This window comes from Callithrix jacchus, chromosome 4 (genome assembly GCF_049354715.1).
Source record: "Callithrix jacchus isolate 240 chromosome 4, calJac240_pri, whole genome shotgun sequence".
Lineage (NCBI taxonomy): Eukaryota > Metazoa > Chordata > Mammalia > Primates > Cebidae > Callithrix > Callithrix jacchus.
In genome coordinates, this window is record NC_133505.1 from 74,633,325 (window position 1) to 74,657,398 (window position 24,074).

Consider the following 24,074-nt stretch of genomic DNA (forward strand, 5'->3'; position numbering starts at 1 on the left):
GTTTATCTGGGAGGACCTGATCGCTGGTTAGGGAAGAACTTTCTTCACATAAGGTACAATGGAGGAAATAATCTAGGGAGGATGGAGCAATTTTGTCAACATGAAAATTCTATGTCCACTTTTAAAATATAAGCAAAATGCAAGACCATGAGTTTTGAATAATCATCCACAACAAATAAAAAAAGGAGTTACTAGCATTGCTTACAAAACGCAATTGCAAATCAGTAAGTAAAACATTAAGATGTTAAACGAAAACCAGCAAAGGAAATGTACTGACCATGGGAGAAAAATATAAAGCACACATAACTCAATTATATCTTTGATACATATATAATCATTTTCCCAATTTAAAGATGAAAACTGACAATCAGTAGATTGCCCAAGATCAAAAAGCCAGTAAGTAGTTATGTGAGATCTAAACTAAAAATTTATTTTACTCCAAGTCGTATTTATTTTTAGATATTGATGTGTATCTCTACACAAATATGTAATACAGCAATAACAGTATGTCATTACCAAAAGCAAAATTGAGGAAAACTCTGCTTTACTCATGTAATTGATGCATTGGTATAGGATTCTTCTGAGTCTCCTTTCTAGATAGGTCATTATACCTAATTAGTGCAGAGCATATTTTTACGACTTTTTGCTAGTGAAATAGTTCAATGTTATGCATATGAGAGTTCATGTTTTCAGAGTGCAAACGGAAAAACATATGTAAATCTTTTAGTGGGAAAGGACTAAATCTGTTATTGCATTTAAATATTGTTTTATCCTATATAGCACAGTTTATCAGGAAGGTAGAAAGCAAGTAGCAGTAACCACCTAAAGAATTTTGAACTTGAGCAGGGCACAGTGCCTCACTCCTGTAATCTCAGCACTTTGGGAGGCTAAGGTGAGCAGATCACCTGAGATCTAAAGCTCAAGACCTGCCTGACCAACATGGTGAAACACCATCTCTACTAAAAACACAAAATTAGCCAGGCATGGTAGCACATGCCTATAATCCCAACTACTCAGGAAGCTGAGACAAGAGAATCGCTTGAACCCAGGAGGCAGAGGTTGTGGCGAGCCAACATCACACCACTGCACTCCAGACCGGGCAATAAGAGCAAAACTCTGTCTCAAAATAAATAAATAAATAATAAAAAGTTCTGAACTCACAAAAGTACCACTAGTCATATCAAGAAGAAATTGAAGCTATAACATTAGCAATATCTAATTAAAAATGTAGTTGTTTGCTTTAAAACAATTGTATAGCTATATAAAATCTAAAGATGTTTCTATTTAAAAGTTAATATCTGTATTCTTAATTAAACCTGATTTCTCATCAAATTGTAGGCCCAAAGTGCTATTACTGCTGAAGTTAACTGGAGTCCACCCACTGCTAGAGAAGAAAAGATAATGTCACTTTGGTAGGAGAGGTTAACTCTGAAGCTTTTATAAATTCTTGCCAATTCCAAGATCCATTTCAGTTTTAAGACATCTGTTACTCTACAAATGGCCCCTCTCCTCCCTTTTCCTCCCTCATTTTTCTAGTCACCAGTTTCCTTCAACTGAGAATTTTCATTAATCCTAATATTAGTGCTTTATGTCTCCTATTGCTTTCTTCTCAAGTCTCATCCCATAATAATACATCTTCTATTCTGAAATGTATAGGCACTGTTGAGAGGGGTAATTATCTTTACCTCAGAGTCTAATAATCACTATATACAAGTGAGAGAGGGAGAGAGAGAGAGAGAGAGGAATTGAGAGAGGAGAGATGGAGTGGAAGAAGATGGTGGCAGAAAAAGGAAAGGGGATGGAAGGGAGAAAACCCGGTTGGTTGAACCATTTAACCCTCTCCACTATAGCTCAGGTACATTTATTTGCGGATTCATGTATAAATGGAAGAGGTGGAGAAGAGGAGGGTGTTAAGTGCCAAATTTCAGCTTCAACAATAACCATTGCTGCCAATTGGCATGACTTCAAATATCCCCTCATCAAACAGATGGCATGCAAGTTGTATCAATGGAAAATATGGCACTTCTTTAAAATGCATACAATGAATTAGATGTTATAAGGTTGAAACTGAAAGTTTAAACTGGTTTTATCTTATACCTCTACTAATAAAACTGCAGAATATAGATTAATGCACCCATTTAGAACACTTTAGCTCAAGCTCTTCATATACGCTGTGAATGAATAGGATATTTATTTCTATAGAACAAATATGCTAATATTATCTAAATGAGAGCTCAATAAATAGACAGCCATGTATTTATTATAACTCGGTACTAGAAAAGTTTTAAAAAATGGAAACAGAAATTATGGGAAGCATAGGCATTTTAATTATTCATCTAGTGCATATATAAGCATCTCACTAAAAGTTATGTATTTTCTTTTCTCTTAAATTCTTGAAAAGTTGATAGTTCAAGTGTTATTTGCCTAGCTGTAGGTTACAGTGCCTTTAAAAAGTAAGTATATTGCACCAGAATTTTTAATTTTTTTCATAAATATGAAACACAATTATTTTCAACACATATATTCATAGCAATGTCTGTGACAAGAAATGGACAGTAGTAGCAACAATTTTGCATTCCCAAATGATATCCTGGATGTCACAAAATGGTCTATTTCAGAAACACCAACAAATGACGTCAACAACTTAGTCCTCATTACTGGGGATTTTTTACTTGTGCACATTTTATGTTTTAAATGCACACTATTTGTACAAACACTAACAAATGGTCATATTCTATGCCAAATAATAAAACAGATGTTGCTGTCACCTCACAATATGCCAAAATATACTTGGTCCAAGTAACAAGGGCCAAATTTCACCCTGGAAAGTAACAAGCGGTAGGGTCTCTAGTAGTTCAGTAATCATCAAAGCTAATTATTCCACTTCAATTCCACATTATTCCAAATGGAGAGTTTTGGATTATAATTCTCATCATGTTAAGGCTCAGGTTAAAAAAAAAAAGAAAAGGAAAAGTAAACTGAGCTAAAAATAAGTGAATAACAGTGGATACTCAGGATTACAGATCATCATGTTAAAAGTTGCCTTTCATTTTTAATTTACTTTTTTAATATATAATTTTAAATATTCAACAGGTAATAGAAAAAGATAGCCTCTCCTGTCCCCTAGCATGTTTTCTTTGACAAAGCCATCAGTTTCTTGTGAATCATTTCAGAGACATTTCCACGCATAAGCAAATAAATACATGCTTCTCTCTCCCTTTTTTTTAAAACCAAATGAGGCTCACTAAATGCATCATTCTATACCTTGCTGTTCTCAATTTATCTCAGAGATTGTTTCATGTCAGTACATAGGAAAAATCTTTTTTGTTGCATAATGGTCAATTATAAAGGTATCCAATTAATTGTTTAAATTCCCTATTGATGAATATTTAGATTGCTTTCCATCTTGCACTCTCATAAACAAACCCATATATATATATATGACACTTTTAGCCTAGAACTCTGCTTAGATCTTAAACCCTCTTATTATTTAATATATTGGTTGAAATAGCACAGAAGCACATTGTCATACTAGAAACCATTTCATCTGGTGATTTTACCTATTACAGTCCTTTCTAACTCTAATTGCCAAGCATAACAGTAGGCTCTTGGTGAACAGTAATTAAGGGTGATGTGGCATATTAAATTTCATTAAAATTCTAAATGACATTACCAATATTCAGAATATTGCTTTCATTTGAGGATCTGTTTGACCCTAATTAGTGAACTCAACTTGGCTTTGTCTTTTCTAAGGAAAAGAACTGAAAAGGAGTAAACTACATTCATTATAGATTTGTGGCATCAGTTTATGACCTTTCCTGTTTCAGAACTCTTGCAACATCAGTATTAGGCAGATTAACACTTAACTTCTCTGTATCAGAGCACATTTCAGAGACCTTTGCAAACTATAATCATTCAACTATGGTTCACTTGGGCAGCAAAACAATTACTGGAAGGATATTGGGAGCTGATAAAAATGCCTAGGGGCTTCCAGGCACAGTGACTCATGCCTCTAATCCCAGCACTTGGGGAGGTCGAGGCAGGTAAATTCAGAGGTCAGGAGACGGAGACCATTCTGGCCAACATGGTGAAACCCTGCCTCTTCTAAAAATACAAAAATTAGGTGGGTGTGGTGGCACATACCAGTAATCGCAGCTACTTGGGAGGCTGAGGCACAAGAATCACTTGAACCAAGGAGTCTGAGGTTGCAGTGAGCCAAGATCATGCCACTGCACTCCAGCTGGCAACACAGCAAGACACCATTTCAAAAATATATATATATATATCTAGGGACAAGGCTTGGAAAATGGACCAAAACTAATGCAATTCCAAGAGGAGCAAGAAACAGAAGGTCTGAATAAGATACCACCTCAGGTCATCCAGAAAAAGTATCTGTGGGGCACTATAGCCACTGCCACTGAGGAGTCTTACAGTGGCTACCAATGAATCTCTACCATTCCTTAGCAGTGTTTTTCAATTTTTCTTTTGTCTCACATTAATATATTTTGCATATTCAGAATATACATACATAAGTTTTACTAAACCAATTTCATTAAAACAAGACTCATTCCTATGTGCATTGCATTCTAATATATGTTCTCTTCTACTTCTTTTTTTAACGCTGGTTGCAACCCGCTAAATTGATTGCAAGAACCACTAATAAGTCAGGACCTGCAGTTTGAAAAACACTGCTCTAGAGAGAGTGATTTAGAGCACAGTGTTACAGTTAATAAGTAAAGTGAAAAAGCCTGAAGAGGAGGTGAAGCGTAAAGAAAGTAGAAGACCATTATGCCTTTGGAAGGGACAGGGTAGAAAGAATGGAATATGACGCTCGCAGACACATCTTTTATCAGCAAAATGAAACCAACATGACCTCAATTTAATGTCAAAACAAATGATCAACCCACATACATCACCACTTAGCAGTGAAGCTGTACAAATCATGGCTTTTCTGACAAGGAAGAAAGGAAGGAAGGAAGCAAAGGAGGGAGGGAGGGGAGGGAAGAAACAATGCAAGAAAGGAAGGGAAGGAAGAAGGAAAGGAGGGAGAGAGAAAGGAAAGGAAGGAGAGAGAAAGGAAAGGAGGGAGGAAAAACAACATTTTAAATGTTCCTTTACTTTATCATCCAGCAGCTAGAATTCAATGTAAGTGCTGTGAAAAACACTCATTTATTTCAGAAGCAATTCTTGCTTTCCTGTGTCCTTTTCAGCTTCATTACACTAGTTCCTTTCTCCCACCATTACTTAGGCTGCAGTCTGGTTGCCTGATACAAGCTGTCAACATAGTAAGACTCATAAAATCAAAAAGAGTAATCTTGCAAGATCCAGCTGCTTCCATACACATTCACCTAGACCGTAGACTAAATTCTGGCCACGTTGCATGCCACGAAATAAATCTAGACTCAATGCCGAAGTTATGTGCTAACACCCATGACGTTCCTAATGTTGCGCTCAATTTTGTGACATCTGTGGTTACATGGCATTCTCCTTAGTATCTCCGTCTTGTTCTCATCAAGTGGCAACTACCTCTTTCTGCGAACATTCCACCTTTCTGCAAGGTTTTAGCCTTGGCATTTATTCCCCCCACAGTCCTAAAGTTGGTAAAGAAGTAGAAATATTTCATTTCCTTGATTATGCCTCCACTCTTTCAAATCAATCCCAGGAAATGTCAAAGCCAGAAGAGGTATTTTGGAGACGGTGACTGAACTGAAATTATGCAGAAGACTGGCCTTTCTTAATGAAATTACCCAGGACACCCACATTGGCTGGTGAGTCTTTTAGCTGAGGGAAAGCATTTCCTCACTGGCTTTTGTGCTCAGGGGATAATATAACCTTCCCTGGCTGTCTGGAGGCCCTCAATAATCCAAGAAAGGCCAGCTGAAATCTCCAAGCTGATTAACCTTGCACTATGTGGCAGGTACTCCTCACTGTGATTTCTTCAGCTGCCAAGTGAAAACCCAGAATTCTACTTCTATTTTTAGTCACATTTGTAATAATGAAATTGAGAAATAAGTGACTTCTTGAACTCCTGTTACATGTCAGTCAGGGAAAGCAAATATAGCTCACTCTGACAATTACTGAGTTAGAGCTAAAGAATTTCTCAGCAGTTCAGTGGTGTGAATTTGCACATTCTTAAAACTGGTTGTTTCCTGGATGCACTGTCTCTACGGATAAAATGTGAAACGTGGTATGGAAGCATATTTGGCATTCACAGGTGACAATCAGATTCTTCTAAACCTAATTACAGCATGAAAGATGATCATCAAAGAGCTGGATTCCTAAATGTGGTGGGTAGCGAGGCTGTGTCATTACTTCAAGACTTCCCTCTCACTTTTTCTCAGCCCCAGCTTCATAAACCTGAAAACCACAGTGATGGCTGAAGGGACAGTGTGTTATAAAACACAAAAATTACCAGACACTGGGGTCAGAAAGAAAATATGAGACAGACAAGAAGTGTTTTTTTTAAAGGCAGAGGAAATAAATGCAAATCATTTCTAAATGTTACTTTTGGTTCTTCTTATAATTAATAAATGTTACACATGTTGTTTCCTGATTTGATTTTGTCTATTCTTTCATGTTGACACCATAATCAGATTTTACTAAGTATCAGTTCTCTAATTTAGCAAATTTTGAAATAAATAACTCAATAGACAGCATTTTAGAAGAATGGTTCATAGTTCATAATAAAGGTTTCCATTTTATATCAGGGAATACCTAATTTGTAAAGACTATTTTAAGTTACTTCTATTATACTGGCTTCATGTTCAATGTTCCAGAGTACCTAAAAGATAGTGCTTATAACATATTTTATACACACACACCTCTGATGACAAGACTAAAGCAAAAGAATTGGTTGTAAGACTATTTAAAAAAAAAAAAAAAAACCCAGTTTCCTTCCCTAATTGCAGCCAACCAATTGCTTTTCTCTCACCCAGCAGTAAACTAGAGGTTTCCCCACTGGAGAAGGTAAAGTAGAGGACTGGATTGGCAGGTGCCAGGGACTGTTGTGAATAGGAAGATGGTACTGAAAAACCAGATTAAGAGAAAAATAATGTGCCTACCAGGTTCTCTCTTCTTCAACTTGTGTGCCTAAGACAGTTCATTACATTCTGATTAGGCATACTTTGAAAATCCATTAAAACTTTAAAAAAAAAAAAAGCTGGCATAATCCAATAACCAGAGAAAACATTAAAACTTCACAGATTATCCTAAAAAGAAACTAGATCCATAGAATTCATTAGTAAGTTTTATTACACATTAGAGTAACTCTCATGCTCTATAAATAAACTATTCCAAAATGTTGGATTTTTTTTTAAGCATGCAGTTTTTTTAGTTTATCTTACCATGCTGGCATAAACTAAGTAATAACACCTATAAAATATAAAATAAAAATGAAGCTACAGTTTATTTTTTACCATAAATATATTTATAAATAATCATAAAATACTATTAAACCTAATTCAGTCCTATTTTGAATGATATTCAATGGCAAGTAGGGTTTGTTTTGGGAAGGCAAAAATGGCTTAAAGTAGAGATTAATAAAATACATACTATTAATAGACAAAAAAACCCCACCTCAGATTATCAATAAAGTATCTGCTAATTTTCAACAAATATTCCCGATTTTAATAACAAAATCCCTAATAAAATGACAAAATACTTTTTTTTTTGAGATGGAGTCTCGATTTGTTGCCCAGGCTGGGGTTCAGTGGTGCAATCTCAGCTCACTGCAACCTCTGCCTCACGGGTTCAAGCAATTCTCCTGCCTCAGCCTCCCAAGTTGCTGGGACTACAGGTGCATGCCACCATGCCTGGCTAATTTTTTGTTTGTTTAGTAGAAATGGGGTTTTACTGTGTTGACCAGGATGGTCTCTATCTCCTAACTTGGTGATCCACCTGTCTCAGCCTCCCAAAGTGCTGGGATTACAGGCGTGAGCCACCTGCTGGGACAATACTTTTTTAACATAATATAGAAAACATATTTTAACCAAAATCCAATCTACTACTGAGAAAGATTAAAGGAATTATTCTAAAGTGAGGAACAATACAGACATAAAATGCATATAGGTACTGCTATTACTTGACACCATCTGGAATTTCTGATTGATGCAATAAAAAATTAAACTGAAATTATAGTAATTTGAAAGATCATCCATGTGAAAACTCAAATGATTCAACTGAGGAATAATTTTAAAGTATTAACAGAATACATATATATGGCTGTTACAAAAATAATAGTTTGTTTTAAATACCAAGAATATCCAGTTAGAAAATGTAATGAGATGAGAGTTTATTAAGCACAAGGAAATTTGCTATCTCTAGGAATAAACATTTGAAAATATGTGCAGCATCTATACAGTAAATATTTCTCAGAAACATGAAATGAACCTGACTAAATAGGAAGACCATATGGTAAATATTTCGATTTTTCTCAAGCTAATTACTGTTGAAATGACTTTCAATTTAAACATGATTAAGATTTTTAAGACTGTAAAAATTATTCTAAAGTTCAAGGAGCTGAAAGAATGCATGGAATGAAAGAAGTCAAAAAAATTACATGAAATAACAAAGGAATTGTTTTCATCAGTTAAAACTGAATAACTTATATTATAAAGCTATGGTAACCAAAATAGCATGGTACCAGCATAAAAATAGACACATATAGAAATGGAACAGTATGGAGAGCCCAGAAAGCCACACCTTTACAGTTAACTCATTTTCCACAAAGGTGCGAAGAACACACATTGGGAAAAAGTCTCTGTAATGAATTGTGCCGGGAAAACTGGAAATCCATATGAGAAACAATAAAACTAGATCCCTATCTCTTGCCATATACAAAGTAAAACACAAATGGATTAAAGACTTAAATATAACACCTGAAACTATAAAACTACTAGAATAAAACAATAGGGTAACACTTTAGGACATTTGTCCGGGCAAAGATTTTTTGAGTAAGTCCTCAAAAGCACAGGTAACCAAAGAAATAAATTTAAAAATGAGATTACATTTAGCTCAAAACTCTCTGCACAGCAAAGAAAACAGTCAACAAAGAGACAACCCACCGAATGGAAAAAATATGTGAAAACTATTCAGCTGAAAAGAGATTAATAACCAGAATATATGAGTAACCTAAACGACAACTAAATAGCAAAAAATAAAGTCTGATTTAAGAATGGTAAAGGATCTGAATAGATATTTTTCAAAGGTAGTTATACAAATGGCCATCAGGTATATAAGCAATATATTTTATATAAGCAATATAAAATTTTATATAAGCAATATAAAAATATGCTTAATAATTAAAATACAAAAATATTCTAAGAAAGGAAAAATATGATCTAGTATTCCGTAGCATAATCATGTGACTACAGTTAACAATAATTCATTGTATATTTCAAAATAACTAGAAGAGTGGATTTGGAATGTTCCCAACACAAAGAAGTGATAAATGTTTGAAGTGATATCTCATTTAACCAGATTTGGTCATTACACACTGTATGTTTGTATCAAAATTTCACACTTGCCCTATAGATATGTACAACTATCATGTATTATAAAAATAAAATTTTTAAATTTTCTAAAATACTGATTAAGATCTAGTGAATAACATGAGAACAGTCGGAATAAGTGAACTATCACAGAAAAGGCACAAAGAGACACTAAATCAGAATTTAGTATAACAGTAGAACTGTGAATCGGCAACAAAAAGATTGTCCCATAAATTATGCTAGAATAATTGCCTAAGTGTCTAGAAATTTTAAACTAGGTCCTCACTTTACAATCTTATCCAAAATATACTCCGGATGAATTAGAGTTAGACAGTAAATGAATAAACAAATATATAAACTATACAAGAGCCAGGTGAAAAATGTATGTGAATATGCACAAAGCACAAAAGACAGGACTTTGTCAGTAATTGAAGGAAGGAACCCTAAAAGGAAATATTTGTAGACATCACTACAAAATAATCAAAAACTTCTTTATATCATGAACCATTGATGGACAACTAAAAGACATATGTGTCAAGCAAAGTATAAATCTATTTAATTTATAAACAGTCAAAAAACAATATAGCAAATAAATACATTTTAAAAAGGGATCATGGACACTAAAGCAGAAATGTAAATGGCTAGTAAACAAATTTTTTTCAACATTTAAATATTAATTTAGTCTATCAGATTTGTGACCATCTGTATATCTTCCCACCCATCTATCTATCTACATCCAAGATTTATAGGAATGGAGGGAAATTTGTACTTGTATAATCTATTTAGAAAGAACAATGTGAATCTTTTCTGTCAAAGACTGAATAGCAAATATTTCTAGCATTATGGGCCATATGTGTGTCTGCTACAACTGCTAAATTCTGCTGTTGTAGCATAAAAGCAGCAGTCTATAGACAAAGGACTTGGCTGTGTTCCAATAAAACTTTATATCCAGAAACAAGCTGTGAGCCAGATTTGGCCTGTGGGCAATAGTCACATACCCCTAGTTTACAGGAAAAGTTGCAATGATTTTGTAGAATGATTTGTCCAATATATATTTAAAGTTTTAAAAAATATACTTATCTGACCAAGCAATTCCCTTTTAGGAATGTGTTCTGTAGAAACTTTCATGCTTATGAGTGATATTTATAAAATAATTTATTTAATGTCTAATCATAATGTTTTATATAAACAAATTATGCTGTACAATGGATAACCATGCCATATTCCAAAATTATGTCATAGAAAAAAACTTAATGACATCAAGAAACATTTATAACCAACTGAAAAAAAGCAGGTATTTATAGAGTATATATGACCCTAAATTTCTAACAGATGCATGTACATACTCTTGCGTCTGTTAGAAATTTAGGGTCATGTACACTCTGTGAATACCACAATAGGGGTTAACAGAACAGAATTGCAAATCAGACTGCCTGAGTTCAAATTCAGTTTTCACAACTTTCTGTATGAATTTGGTCAAGTCATTTACCCTTTCTAAATCTCATTCTCTTAATATGTGAAATGGAAAGACTAATTGTACTTAGCTCATAGAAGTGTCATGAGAGTTAAATAAGATAATACATATAATACTATCTTTGTTCATTCAGGCTGCTATAACAAAATTCCACATTTGAGTAGTTTATACATGACAGAAATGTATTTCTCATAGTCTGGGAGACTGAGAAGCCCAAGATCAAGGTGCCTGCAGATTTGCCATTGGGTGAGGTTCTGCTTCTAGTTCACAGATGCCCGTTTCCTCACTGTGTTCTCACATAGCAGAAGGGGCAGGAAAGCTGTCTGGATCTCTTTTAGAAAGGCATTAAGCCCATTCACACATGCTCTGCTCTCATGACCTAATTACTTCCCAAAGGCCTACCTCTAAACATCAAAACCTTGGGTATTAGGTTTCGACACATAAATTTTAGTGGGATACAAATTCAGAATATAGCAAGTACTTAGAATGACTCAGTAAATGCCATATATAGCCACATCTAAAATATTCAGCATATTTATAGGTAATTTTTATCTTTGTGCTTTCATACATCTTCTAATGTTCATACAACATTTTTAATTATGAAAGTGATTAAATTTTGCATTTGAGAATTTCATTAGCCACTTTCAATTTTATTGTAAAGTAAAATTGTCTATTGGTAATAGCGTTATTATTTTGAGTCTCCCAGACTGAAGTGTAGTGGCACTATCTTGGCTCACCACAACCTCTGCCTCCCAGGCACAAGCAATTCTCCTGCCTCTCACCTCCCGAGTGGCTGGGATTACAGGCACGTGCCACCATGCTTGACTAATTTTTGTATTTTTAATAGAGATGGGTTTCACCATGTTGGCCAGGCTGGTCTCAAACTCCTGACATCAAATGATCCACCCACCTCAGCCTCCTGAAGTGCTAGGATTACAGGCATGAGCCACCATGCCCAACCTGGTAATAGCATTTTAAAGAATTCAGTAAATTCTGAGGAGTACTGAACTGGCCCCTAAAGCAAAACCTATGTTTGATCTTAAAGAAGAAATTTCACAGCTTGTTTATACCCTTTTCCCTCAGAGAAAGAAATTTAGAGATTTTTTTATCTGAGGTGAGACAGACTTGGATTTTAGGCTGTTTGAAAATTCTCTCATTGGTAACTAACAGTCACAGTGACCTGGCCTAAGGCAGGAACATGAAATGTTTACTCAGTTTCTAAAGCAGGTGCCCTGGCAAGAAATACCCAAGAGAAAATCCATGTGACCCTTACTTATTCAAATAAATCAATAGATGCAAACATGTTTCCTCTATGATTTGAGTCCAGAAATGTTCTCCATATATAGAAGACTCATTTTCTGCTCCTAAATACACTCATTTAAAAATCAAGCAATCCCCCTTCCCTATCCTTATGGGATATCCGAACAGTAAGCCCTTGAAACCAAAGTAAAATTCAAGGGGGAGCAAAAATTTTCTCTCGTTCTGTAGGGTGTCTGCTCACTCTGTCGATAGTTTCTTTTGCTGTGCAGAAATGTTTTAGTTTAATTAGATTCCATTTGTCAATTTTTGCTTTTTTGCAATTGCTTTTGGCATGTTCATCACGAAATCTTTGTCTGTGTCTATGTCCTGAATGGTATTGCCCAGGTTGTCTTCCAGGGTCTTTATAGTTGTGGGTTTTATATTTAATATATCTTGAGTTAATTTTTGTATATGGTGTAAGAAAGGGATCCAGTTTTGATATTCTGCATATGGCTAGCCAGAAGACAACATGGTGATTCCTCAAAGACCCAAAGACAAATACCATTTGACCCAGTTATCCCATTACTGGGTATATATGCCCAAAGGAATACAAATCATTATATTATAAAGACACATGCACACATATGTTCATTGTAATACTACTGACAATAGGAAAAACATTAAATCAAACTTAATGTCCATCAGTGACAGACTGTATAAAGAAAATGTAAATATACACCATGGAATACTATGCAGCCATATTTTTAAAAATGAGATCATTTCCTTTTCAGGGACATAGATGGAGTTGAAACACATAGATGTGTTAACTAGTGGGGAGGTGATTTTATTGTGATGGTTGTTACTTTAGTTGGGTTTTTATTTTTTATTTTTCATTTTGGTTGGATGGGAAGAAAGACCTTCATAGCATCTGAAATTGTTTTACTTAAATAACTGCCTACACCTTTCCTTACTCCCCCTACTCCCACACACACACACACAAAAACAATTCATGGGAGCTATCTGAAGTTTCAGAAAACAGTTCTCAAATCTGCTTCTCAGTGTAGCCTTTCCTCCCTCCTTACCTCTTCCTTCTACCACCTCTCTCTATATATATTCTTTCTTTTTCTTTCTCTTCCTCCCTCTTTCCTTCTTTCTTTTCTTTCCTTTCATTTCTCTTTCTCCTTCTCTCTCTCCTTTCCTCCCTCACTTCCTTCATTCCTTGGTCCATTTAGACTACTATAACAAACTGCCACTATCTAGGTGGCTTACAAAAAAACCAGAAATTTATTTCTCCCTGTACTCCATCCTGGAAAGAACAAGATCAAGGCTTCAACAGATTAGCTGTCTAGTGAAAGCCCACCTCCTGGTTCATAGATGGTGCCTTCTAGTTGTGTCCTCACATATGGTAGAAGGGACGAGCTAGCTAGCTCTCTAAGGACTGGGTTATAATGGCTATCATCATGAGGGCTCCCCCTCATAACCTAATCATTTCCCAAAGTCTGCACCTCCCAACACCAACACCTTGGAGGTTAGATTTCTGCATATGAATTGAGAGGTACATAAATCATCAGTTTATTGTTTTCCTTGAGTTTTCTTTGAAAGATTTAATATTCATCCTAATGTTTCACACAGAGCAGCAAAATCCCTGCATGTAAACCATTTCTTCTGCATATCATGGCTGCCTCACTCCCCTACTCCCTCTACTCCAGCAAACTGACTTTCTTCCAGCTCTAAAATGCTCCAAACTTCCTTCCCAACATGGAATCCAAAAACACAAATTTACTGCAATGGTGCAGGCATGTGACAGATTGCACAGTCAGTACACCTGCATGAGGCTTTGTTTTAGAGGTAGTTAAATGAGGAGATGAGAAAGCACAGGGACTCCTTTTTGCTGGTGTGGGTGGAAGGAGAAGCAGTGTAGCTTGGGCCAGTGGCAGCAATGGTAATATGGTGCTCTGGTTGGTACCAATGATGGCTTCTTGATCTAGCAGTAGAAACTGCTCCCTTTCCAGGTCAGTTCTGTGGTGTGGTTTTGGAGATGTTTCCTGGATCCTCAGCACAGTCTGTTTCTCCAGCCCTTCCAATGATTCAGTTATCTAAGCCTTCCAACTTTAAATAATTAGAATGCATGGTATATGGTCTGCAACAAACATTCTTTTGATTCTCATTAAAAGGGTTTGTTTGTATTTCTTGGACATTATTCACAAGAGATTTAGAATACTGAGAAGTTTCGAAAGGTTAAGAGACGTGTAGCAGGAAGAATATGAATAGGCAGGAAGGACCATTAGAAAATTCCAGTTACCTGTTATGATCTTGTCATTTATCCAACACTAAGCTGCTCTCTGCCAAACCAAGGTGCACTGAGCTGGGTTCTGAAGGTAAACATGAATAGAAGTGGTCCTTGTAATTACAGGTCATAAAGTAAAAAATGAAATACACCATAGAAATACTATACATCACATGCATTATCTCATTTTGTCTTCAAACAACCATATAAGTAGATCCTATTATCTCCACATTACAGATAAGGATTAAAGAGATTAAGGAATTTGCCTGTAACCACAAAGCTAGTAAGAGGTCAGGGTAGGGTTTAAATCCAAATATGTCTACGGAGCTGGTATGATTTGACTCTGTGTCCACACCCAAATCTCATGCCAAACTGTAATCCCCACATGTCAGGGGAGGGACCTGGTGGGAGGTGATTGGATCACAGGAGTGGATTTGTTCCATGCCCTTCGTGTTAAAGAGTGAGTTCTCACAAGGTCTGGTGGTTTAGAAGTGTGGCACTTCCCCGGCTCACTCACTCTCTCTTGCCACCTTGCCAAGAAGATGCTTGCTTCTCCTTTGCCTTCCACTATGATTGTAAGTTTCCTGAGCCCTTCCCAGCCATGTGGAATAAAGAGTCAATTAAATGTCTTTTCTTTATTAATTACCCAAATCTCAGGTAGTTCTTTACAGTAGTGGAAAACAGACTAATACAAGAGGCTAAGTTCCTAAACACTGCATAGCAGCAGAATCTGGAGATGTCATTCACTGATTCAGTGAATAGTTATGGACACTGGCTCTGGTCAGGCCTGTGCTAGGGATCCTGATCAATCAACCCTTCGATACAAGAAATGAGGGAGGTAAAGCCATTGCAAGTGACTTCAGGCAGAAGTGAGAACTTGACATGAAGACAGGCCCAAGTAAACATTCCACACATTCACAAGGAATTCAGTGGAACCAAATATGTTTGTTGAGTGCTGTAAGCACCAGACACTCTGCCTGGAGTTGAGGATAGATGAAAATCCAGTTCTTGCCAGTGTCTGTTATATTTACTCACTGCTGTGGCCTCAGCACCAAACCTCAAAAGTATTTGTGTGAGAAAGCAAGCAAGCAAGCAAGCAAGCAAAATGACAAGTTTTATTTTAGTGTAATGAATAAATTTTGTGCAGGTGGCATCAAAAGGGGAAAGTGGGAGGTCAAAAACACTTCAGAGAAAAAGAAACTGAGCCTGGAAAAATGAGTAAGATTTTATAATGAGTTTTTTAGACAATGTGCCCCAGTTATCCTACTTGAATTTTACATCATAATCCTATATTTTAGTGTTTTCCTAAGGTTCTGAATCTATGAATACAATTTTATAAATGTAAAGGTGAACATTGCTAGATTAATCTTTCAAAACTGGAAGTTCTTTTTTTGAGACAGATTCTTGCTCTGTTGCCCAGGCTGGAGTGCAGTAGCACCATCTCAGCCCACTGCAACCTCTGCCTCCCTGGTTCAAGCAATTGTCCTGCCTCAGCCTCCTGTGTGGCTAGGACTACAGGCACATGCCACTGAGCCCAGCTAATTTTTGTATGTTTAGTAGAAATGGGGTTTCCCCAGGTTGGCCAACCTGGTCTTGAACTCTTGACCTCATGATCCACCTACCTCAACCTCCCAAAGTGCTAAGATTATAGGCGTAAACCACCACGCCCAGCCCAAAACTGGAAATTCTAAAGTATATCTTCCCCCTATTGCTCTAGTCTTTATATAAAGTACTTGTTTATACATGATCTCATTTTGTGAAGCTTCAGTGTATTTTTGTGTGTACACATTTGTGCACACAAATCTATGTATGTGTGTATATATAAGTATATATAGTGTATATGCACATATATACACATACATAAAAATCACCCTACATGTATGTACAAATCACACATTAATATATGTATATACACATATGTAAAATCACCTCAAACTCAGCATTTTGCAAACTATCATATGCTGCTAATAAAATCAATATTAGTACTAAATATACTCTTCTAATAGTCAAATTCTCCTTCTATCTGCTTCTAGTCTTGGTGCCTTGATGCAGACCCTGCCCGTTGCTATTCTAATCCTCTCTACCTGACATGCCCTTTTCAGTTTCCTCCATCTTCAACCAAATCCTAGTAGAAAAGGATTCTAATAAGCTAGTAACTCAGAAATCACAGTGAAAGATGAGCTTTCACACACACACACACACACACACACACACACGCAAAAATAGTTTTCATATTTTCTTTGGAAAAAATGTATATTGAACATATTTTTCAAAGCACTTAAAGAACTTTCACAGACATTATATTATAATATTCTAGGGAACAATCTATTGGCAACTCATCCACTACCATTTCCCAGCTAAAGAAGTCAGGCAGAGGAGGGTTATGACAATGGCTGAAATGCATCTATAATGTCAAGTAAATAGACACGAAATCCACATTCTCCAAATCTTAGATTTGTACTTTTCTCACTGTAGTTAAACACTGACTCTTAAGGTTGCTAAATGCACAGATGAGAAAAATAACATTTTGTTTGGTAAAATGATGTTCTATTTGAAAGATCCATGCTGTTAAACATACCCAACTTTTTTTACTTTTAATAAATGGAGCTATAAGAACTAGTTAGAACTTAGTCCTCAGTATTTTTCCTGATCTATACTTTTTCATTGACGTAAAGGAGTAGTGAATTGATTTCTTTAACTCCAGAAAACCCATTGACATGTTTTATGAAACTCATGATTCTTTGAAAATATTTCTTTCAGTCTTACATTTTTTGAACAGCAATAAAACATTACTCAGACATTTGGCCCATCTTATGTTAATGACTCACACTTTTATACTAGAACCTGTCACTTGATATTCCTCTGAGTATCTGGGGCTTTGATAAGTGTATGGTTCTGTAGATAAAGTTGACCTGGAAAAGACACAAAGATGACACCAAATTGTAGAATACCTTGATAGTGTCAAAAAATTTTGCAACAAATGTCAACATTGTAAGATTGACATGAGGATGTGAGACAGCTTATCCCTATCATCCTTCGGCCACAATGAGGGCCAGTCTGGGAAAAGTTTCCAACTTGCCTAGTTTATTATTTTGCTAGGACTGCCATAACAAAATTCTATGAACTGAATGGCTCAAACAACAGACATGCATTCTCTCACAGTTCTAGAGGACAGGATAGAAGTCTGAGATCAAGGTGTTAGTGGGGCTGGCTCCTTCTGAAGGCAGTGAGAAAGGGATCTTTTCAGGCCTTTCTCTCAGTTTCTTGTGCTTTGCAGGAAATCTCTGGTTTTCCTTGACTTCTTTTGTATCACCCCAGTCTCTGTCCTCATCTCCACACAATGTTATTCCTGTGTCCAGACTTTCTTTTTCTATAAGAACACCAGTCAAATTGGGTTAGAAGCCCACCCTACTCCAGTATGACCCTATTTTAACTAATTACATCTGCAATAACCCAATTCAAAATGTGATCACATTCTGTAATATGGGGTGGGGGGGGGTTCAGACTTGAACATATAAATGTTTGTCACTGCTTTTTTTAATATTTAAATTGAATTTTATTAAATACAAATGTCACACACTACCACCATCCCAGAAATGACTGCTTCAGCTTTATTAAGAAAGTGGAAACTAATGATGACTTAAGACTTCATTCTGAGGAATATGTTTAGACAAGTTTAGGCAAACAGCAAAGACTGAGAAGTCCCACCACCAAATCTTCAACATTTTGAAAATGCTTGAAACTTTAAACTTCATTCTCCATCTAGCAGTTCTGTGAGCTGCCAAAATTTAGACCAATTAGTCAATTCCAAATAATGTATGCTCCTTGGGGTCTACAACCTTGGGGCTGTGACAGCTCTGTCTTGATAGTGGACCAGGATACAAGAGTTTCTACTTCAGATTCCTTCACAATTCAACCCATAACACCTACGAATAGAATTCCTGGTCCAGACAAAATGTCTAACAGATAAAGCTGTCAGGGTAGGGGGAGGCTGGGGCTAACACTGGGAGAAATGCCTGACATAGGCAACAGGGTGGGGCGGGGGGGTATGTGGATGGAGACAGCAAACCGCCATGGCATGTATGTACCTATGTAACAATCCTGCAGGATGCAGGCTGTGCACATGTACCCCAGAGCCCAAATACAATAAAAATTTAAAAACATGGATACTGACTGTACATTGTAATTGTATGAAGGAATCTTTGGCCCACAGTCAGGAAGTCAGCTATAGTCACACAAAGGGAAAAAGAAAATCTGGATTCTAAGGCCACAGAGTTCCTATCATTAGAAATGCATGGCTGTGGTCAAAGTTCAGGCAGATGAAACAGTATGTAGACAGTCTGGTAGATACCATTATCATTATCAGAAGTGCCCAAATGCATGACCTCCTGAAGTGGTATCGAATCCTTTTATTTACAAATAGAGAAATGTTATTGTTGCTCAGAGAATGGTAAAAGTCTCCTGATAAGATGTGAAGAAGCCATTTAGGATCCCCTAGAGCCTTGGGCTTATTTGACAATGATAAATGGAGACTGCTGTCAGTCTCTCATCTCAGAATCCAGGAAAAGGATCTCATGAGTAAGGTCAAGAATGTGATATAGAAAAAGACAAAATATTTCTGTTTGAATTTCATAGACTTTAAATGTACAGACCTGTATCGGCTTTCTGTTGCTGCATAACAAATTATCACAGCCATAGAGACTTAAAACAGGACTAATTTACTGTCTCAATTCTGTAGGCCAAAAGTCCAGCACAGCTGGATTCACTGCTGAGGATCTCACCACACTGTCTTAATCCATGTTGTGTTGCTATAAAGGAATATTTGAGGCTAAGATTTATAAAGAAAAGAGGCTTATTTGGCTCCTGGATCTGCAGGCTCTACAGGAAGCCTGGCACCTGCTGGTATCTGCTCAGCTTCTGACAATGACTTTTGTGTTGCATCAAATAATGGCAGAGAAGATCAAAAGGCAAGTAGGCATGTGCGAAGAGACACCAAACCTGACAGTTGTCCTGAATTTGTAACAACTCACTCTTACAGGAACTGATCCATTCCTCCAGAACCAATCCAGTCTCACAAGAGGGAGAACTCACTCAGAATCTTGGGCACAAAACCTTTCAGGAGGGGTCCACCCCCATAACCCAAACACTTCTCCCTAGTGTCCACCTTCCTACACCACCACACTGGGGATGAAATTTTAGCATGAGATGTGGTGGGAACAAACAAAGCATATTCAAACTGTACCATGCACCCAAACCAAGGTATCATCCAGGGCTACAATTCCCACCTGGGGCTCAGACCCACTGGTTGTTGGCAGAATTCCTTCTCACACTTTCCACATGACACCCTCTACTTGCAAGCCAGTAACACTGCACTGGAGCCTCACACTTTGAATTCCTCTGGCTTCCTTTTCTTCCTTTTTGGCTTTTTAAGAACTCTTGTGATTACACCAGACCCACCCAGAAAATACAGGATAATTTTCCTATTTTAAAGTCAGCTTATTAGTAACCTTAATTACATTTGCAAAGTCCCTTCACAGCAGTAATTAGTGTTTAATAGAATAACCAAGGAATAGGAATCCGGGGGGTCATCTTGAGAATTCTGCCTACCGTAAGAGCTGAAACTTCAGACTAAAGGCATTAATATGTAGGTAAGTTATATTCAAACATTATTTTAAGCAACTGGGGAGAAAGGATAAAATATTATCTGAAAAAAAGTAAAAATACAGTAACTATCTTAAACGGTTTAGCCATGATTCCAGTTTTAAAATTAAAATCTTAATTGATGGGATAAAGGTGAGATGAGAAGACCTTAGGTCTGGACTCATAGCTCCACAATTAGTGGTGATGTTGGGGTAGGTAATTCAGTCACTCTAAGACTCCATTTTCTCTCCTACCTGTGTCATTATCAGATAAAAAGTTAATAATATTAATGCTTTATAAGGTTGTTATGAGAATCAAATGAGATAATTTCTAGAAAGTGCTTTGTAAGCTGTAAAGTCAAAAGCAAATATGAAATGTTAAAATTGTCACAAAGTTTAAACCTACTGCAGAAAGAACCAGAGAACCCAATCACTCCTTCCTTCAACAAAATAATTACCCTGGGAGAAAAATCTATTCTAACAAGCAAAAAATCCAAACTTCAGTAGAAGCTTATCCGGCATTCTCGCTAGGGGAAATTTCTGTATATGCGTGTGTGTTTCAGGAGGATGCACCATGTAAAAATTGTGTCATACTAATTCAATGGGCTACATCATAAGGTAAGGTCCCATTCTGACAAAAGGAATCTAACACCAAAACCTTAAAGAAAAATCTAAAAGACTCTCCCAGAATCAAGCAACAAGAAGTGAGGCACTAACAAAGGAAAGAAAAACAAAGTATTTTCATCACTCAAGAAAATAAGCCACCTGTTATCACACTCTGCCTGGAAGTTCTTTGCAGAACTATCTGAATGGTTTCGGTCAGCAAATATAAGTAATCTCACAAGTATTCAGGCACCTACGATATTCCTATTACACCACTGACCACTGTTTCTCTCAGTACATTATCACTAACATTTATTTCTGTAAGATTCATGCACTTAACAAGCACTTATAAAATATGTGCAAAGTACTGTTCTAAATTTCTTATTAATATTAACACAAAATGATAACTTACCAAGCACCAGCTCGGCTAGGAGACCCCCACCCAGACGGCGCTGAAGGAAACGAGAGGCAAACACCCCCATAGAACAGCAAAGTGGGTCTATCCAGGGGCCGGTAGCCTATGGAGCTGAGAGCCCCAGAGGTTGATTGCATTCCTGGCTGAAGGCCCCAAGTAGCTGCTAATCCACGTATTTATTCTCTCTGGACAGGTGACTATTATTAACAAACAGGTGTTTTGTACTTTCCCATAACTCAAACAATACCAAGTAGGCAGCTGTTACCTGCTCACCACCGATTACAGACAAACTAAAAGGTATTCTCCACAAGGGAGCAATGGGGGCAGGGTAAACTTAATATTTCTCAATAATAACTCATCTTTATAACACCCTATAAAGTTGAAACTCATATTATTCCTATCTATAGAGAAACCTAATATAGTAATTTGTTTCAAAATATTTTTCTTCTAAAACCAAATAGGGTTTTTCCCCCCAAAATAGCTTCCTCTCTTGATTTCATCATTCCACAGTTTACATCAAGAAAGAACTTGAAATGCAATGGCTAAAGGCTTTATCCTAGTAAAAATAACAAAACAGACTGATTTCAGCCAAATCTTTCATGCAAATGAATTAGCTCTACACAAAATGCTCTGTGATTAGAGATGATCTTGTGATTTTCTAAATAGTGTAAGTTTAAATGAAGGAAGAAAGTTCTCTCTCCCCAAAACAAAAGAGGCCGAGATTTTTGTTTTTGATTCACTGTCTCTTGAACAGTGTAGCTCTTTTCTGTGTTTCAAAGTGCAAACAGTTAAAAGTACCTTGATTTTATTCTTACTTTCTAAAAAACATAATGAAAATTTGCCATTCCCTACTCTTAGCAGGAAAGACACACTCGATATATTTTCTCACACTTTATTTCTCCAACGAAATTTTCTAAAATTTCTCATTTATTTTTCTGTTCCAAGGTTAAGCCAAAAAAGCCTTGGAAAAAATATTCCAAAGTGGCAAACTGTTCTGCCTTATTGATACCTTGTAACACACACAATTAACCCAAGGGTGAAACTGTCTCATAAACTATGCCTATGTTTGTTCTGAAAGTTCATGCATGCAAGTGAGAGAAACAGAAAATGTCAAGGAGCAGAACTGATGTACCTCATTTGAGCAGAAAGGTAGTTCTGAGAAAAGTTTTGTGAATTTAAGTTTTATTTCATATTTTTATATTTGAAATTCTAGCTATGTACTAGATGCTTAAAATTCACATAAGAATTATCATCAAGATTAACCAGTATGTAAAAGTTTATTGTAGACAATTTGAGACCAGATCTCCTTCTTTGAGAAGTTAATTTATCTGGTATTAAAATTCTACAAAATTTCATTGATTTCAGGGAAAAATAATATTGAGAGAGCTAAGCTGTCAAAAAATATGAATATTTTATTAATTTAGTCTCACACTAATACATTTGAGGTTGTTCTTTTAGCAAACTAACAGCAAACACCACCATGGTCTCAAGACAATTGGCCCCAAGTGCTTTAACCTCAAAACCAGTCTCTGAGTTGCTGAGGGCCCAGAGGCAGATAACCCTTAATGTTTGATTTGAGAATTCATTCATTAAGCCCATTACAAACCAGGCTTCATGCTTTCTGATAATGTAGGCACTGTTTTGTAAACTTGGATCCCTGAGTGTAAGGTGATATAAATACAGAAATAGCAATAACACCTATTGTTTATTTCATGCTTCCTATGTTCCAGACACTTTAATAAGCATTTTATAATTATTAATTATCTTTGTTTTAAAAAATGAGGAAAGTGAAGCCTGAGAGCTTGAGCAAATTGTCCAGGGTAGCAAAACTAGTGAGAAAGTAAGGACTGAAATCCCGGAAGTCTCCTTCAAGGATCCATATCTTAACCACACAATTGTGATCAAAATCTTATTTCTAACACAGATAATGAGACCTCCCATCCTTAAAGTGGACACACAAACCTCATCCGTGCTGTTTGTTGTAGTTCTTAATAAGCACTTCACCTCTATATATTTATGTGTTAGTCATGTATTACCTGGTGGCTGTGGCTCAAGGTCTTCTGAAGGCTTGACTGGGGCCGAGGATCTTCTCCTAAGCTGGCTCATTTGCACAACCATGGTTCCTTGCAACACATACCTTTTCCTAAGACATCTGGCAACTGATATCCCCAAGGGCAATGGATCCAAAAAGCATAGCAAGACAGAGCCCTCTGTCTTTTATGACCTAACCTCAGGAATCACAATTGGTTCTGTTTTATCCTGCTCATTATAAATGAGTCACTAAGTCCAACACAATCTCAGGAAAGAAAATTAGTCTCTATCCTTGAAAAAACTGTCAAATAATTTTGGACATATTTTAAGACTGCCAAAACATTTAATCTAATTCAGCTGGAAGAATTTCTGTTTTTCATTATTCAATTGTCTATTACCAAATTTTGATTTTATCTTATAATTCTCTAAACCATCTACTTACTTACATCTTATCTTACCCTAAGTATTCTAAACGATTCTGGCTTTATGTCATCTTTTCTTTCTGTTGTTCTGACTCCATTAAAATGTACCCAAACATGCTGAGTTGATCAGGGCGGGAAACCGATTAGCTTTGTTAGGTCTAAAGGTCAGAGTCTGGATCCAGCCTATGTTGAAATCCGAGGGGAGTGAGTGGATGGGTAGAAGAACACCCGGCGGTGGGAGGCGGGGGAGCATAGGCAGGTGAACTGTAGTTTTCTCATTAGTAGTTTACTCCCATTAGTTCTTTCACACTGTCCACCTGTATCTCGGCTGTTTGCTCCGACTCTGCGGGGCCTGTGGCCCTCACACCTGCAGCTGCACAGTTGGCTCTCTCGTCTTCAGTGTCAATAGTTTAACTCTTCCTCTTTCTGGGCACCAATGTGATTTGTGTTGTGGCTCACCTCTGTCCATCAGTTTG

The 24,074-nt window shown here is 36.6% G+C and overlaps 1 long non-coding RNA gene across 2 annotated transcripts in view; it reads right to left on the reverse strand.

Moving 5' to 3' along the window:
- LOC128931785 (uncharacterized) overlaps positions 1-23,306 on the reverse strand; it is a 285,583-nt gene extending 262,277 nt beyond the window's left edge. For both annotated transcript variants that reach the window (XR_008480709.2, XR_013534315.1), the window contains exons 1-3: positions 23,182-23,306; positions 17,317-17,400; positions 14,504-14,573 (exon numbers count right to left, since the gene is read on the reverse strand). This is a non-coding gene — a long non-coding RNA (uncharacterized LOC128931785). The remainder of the gene's footprint in view (positions 1-14,503; positions 14,574-17,316; positions 17,401-23,181) is intronic.
- Between the last annotated feature and the right edge of the window lie 768 nt (positions 23,307-24,074).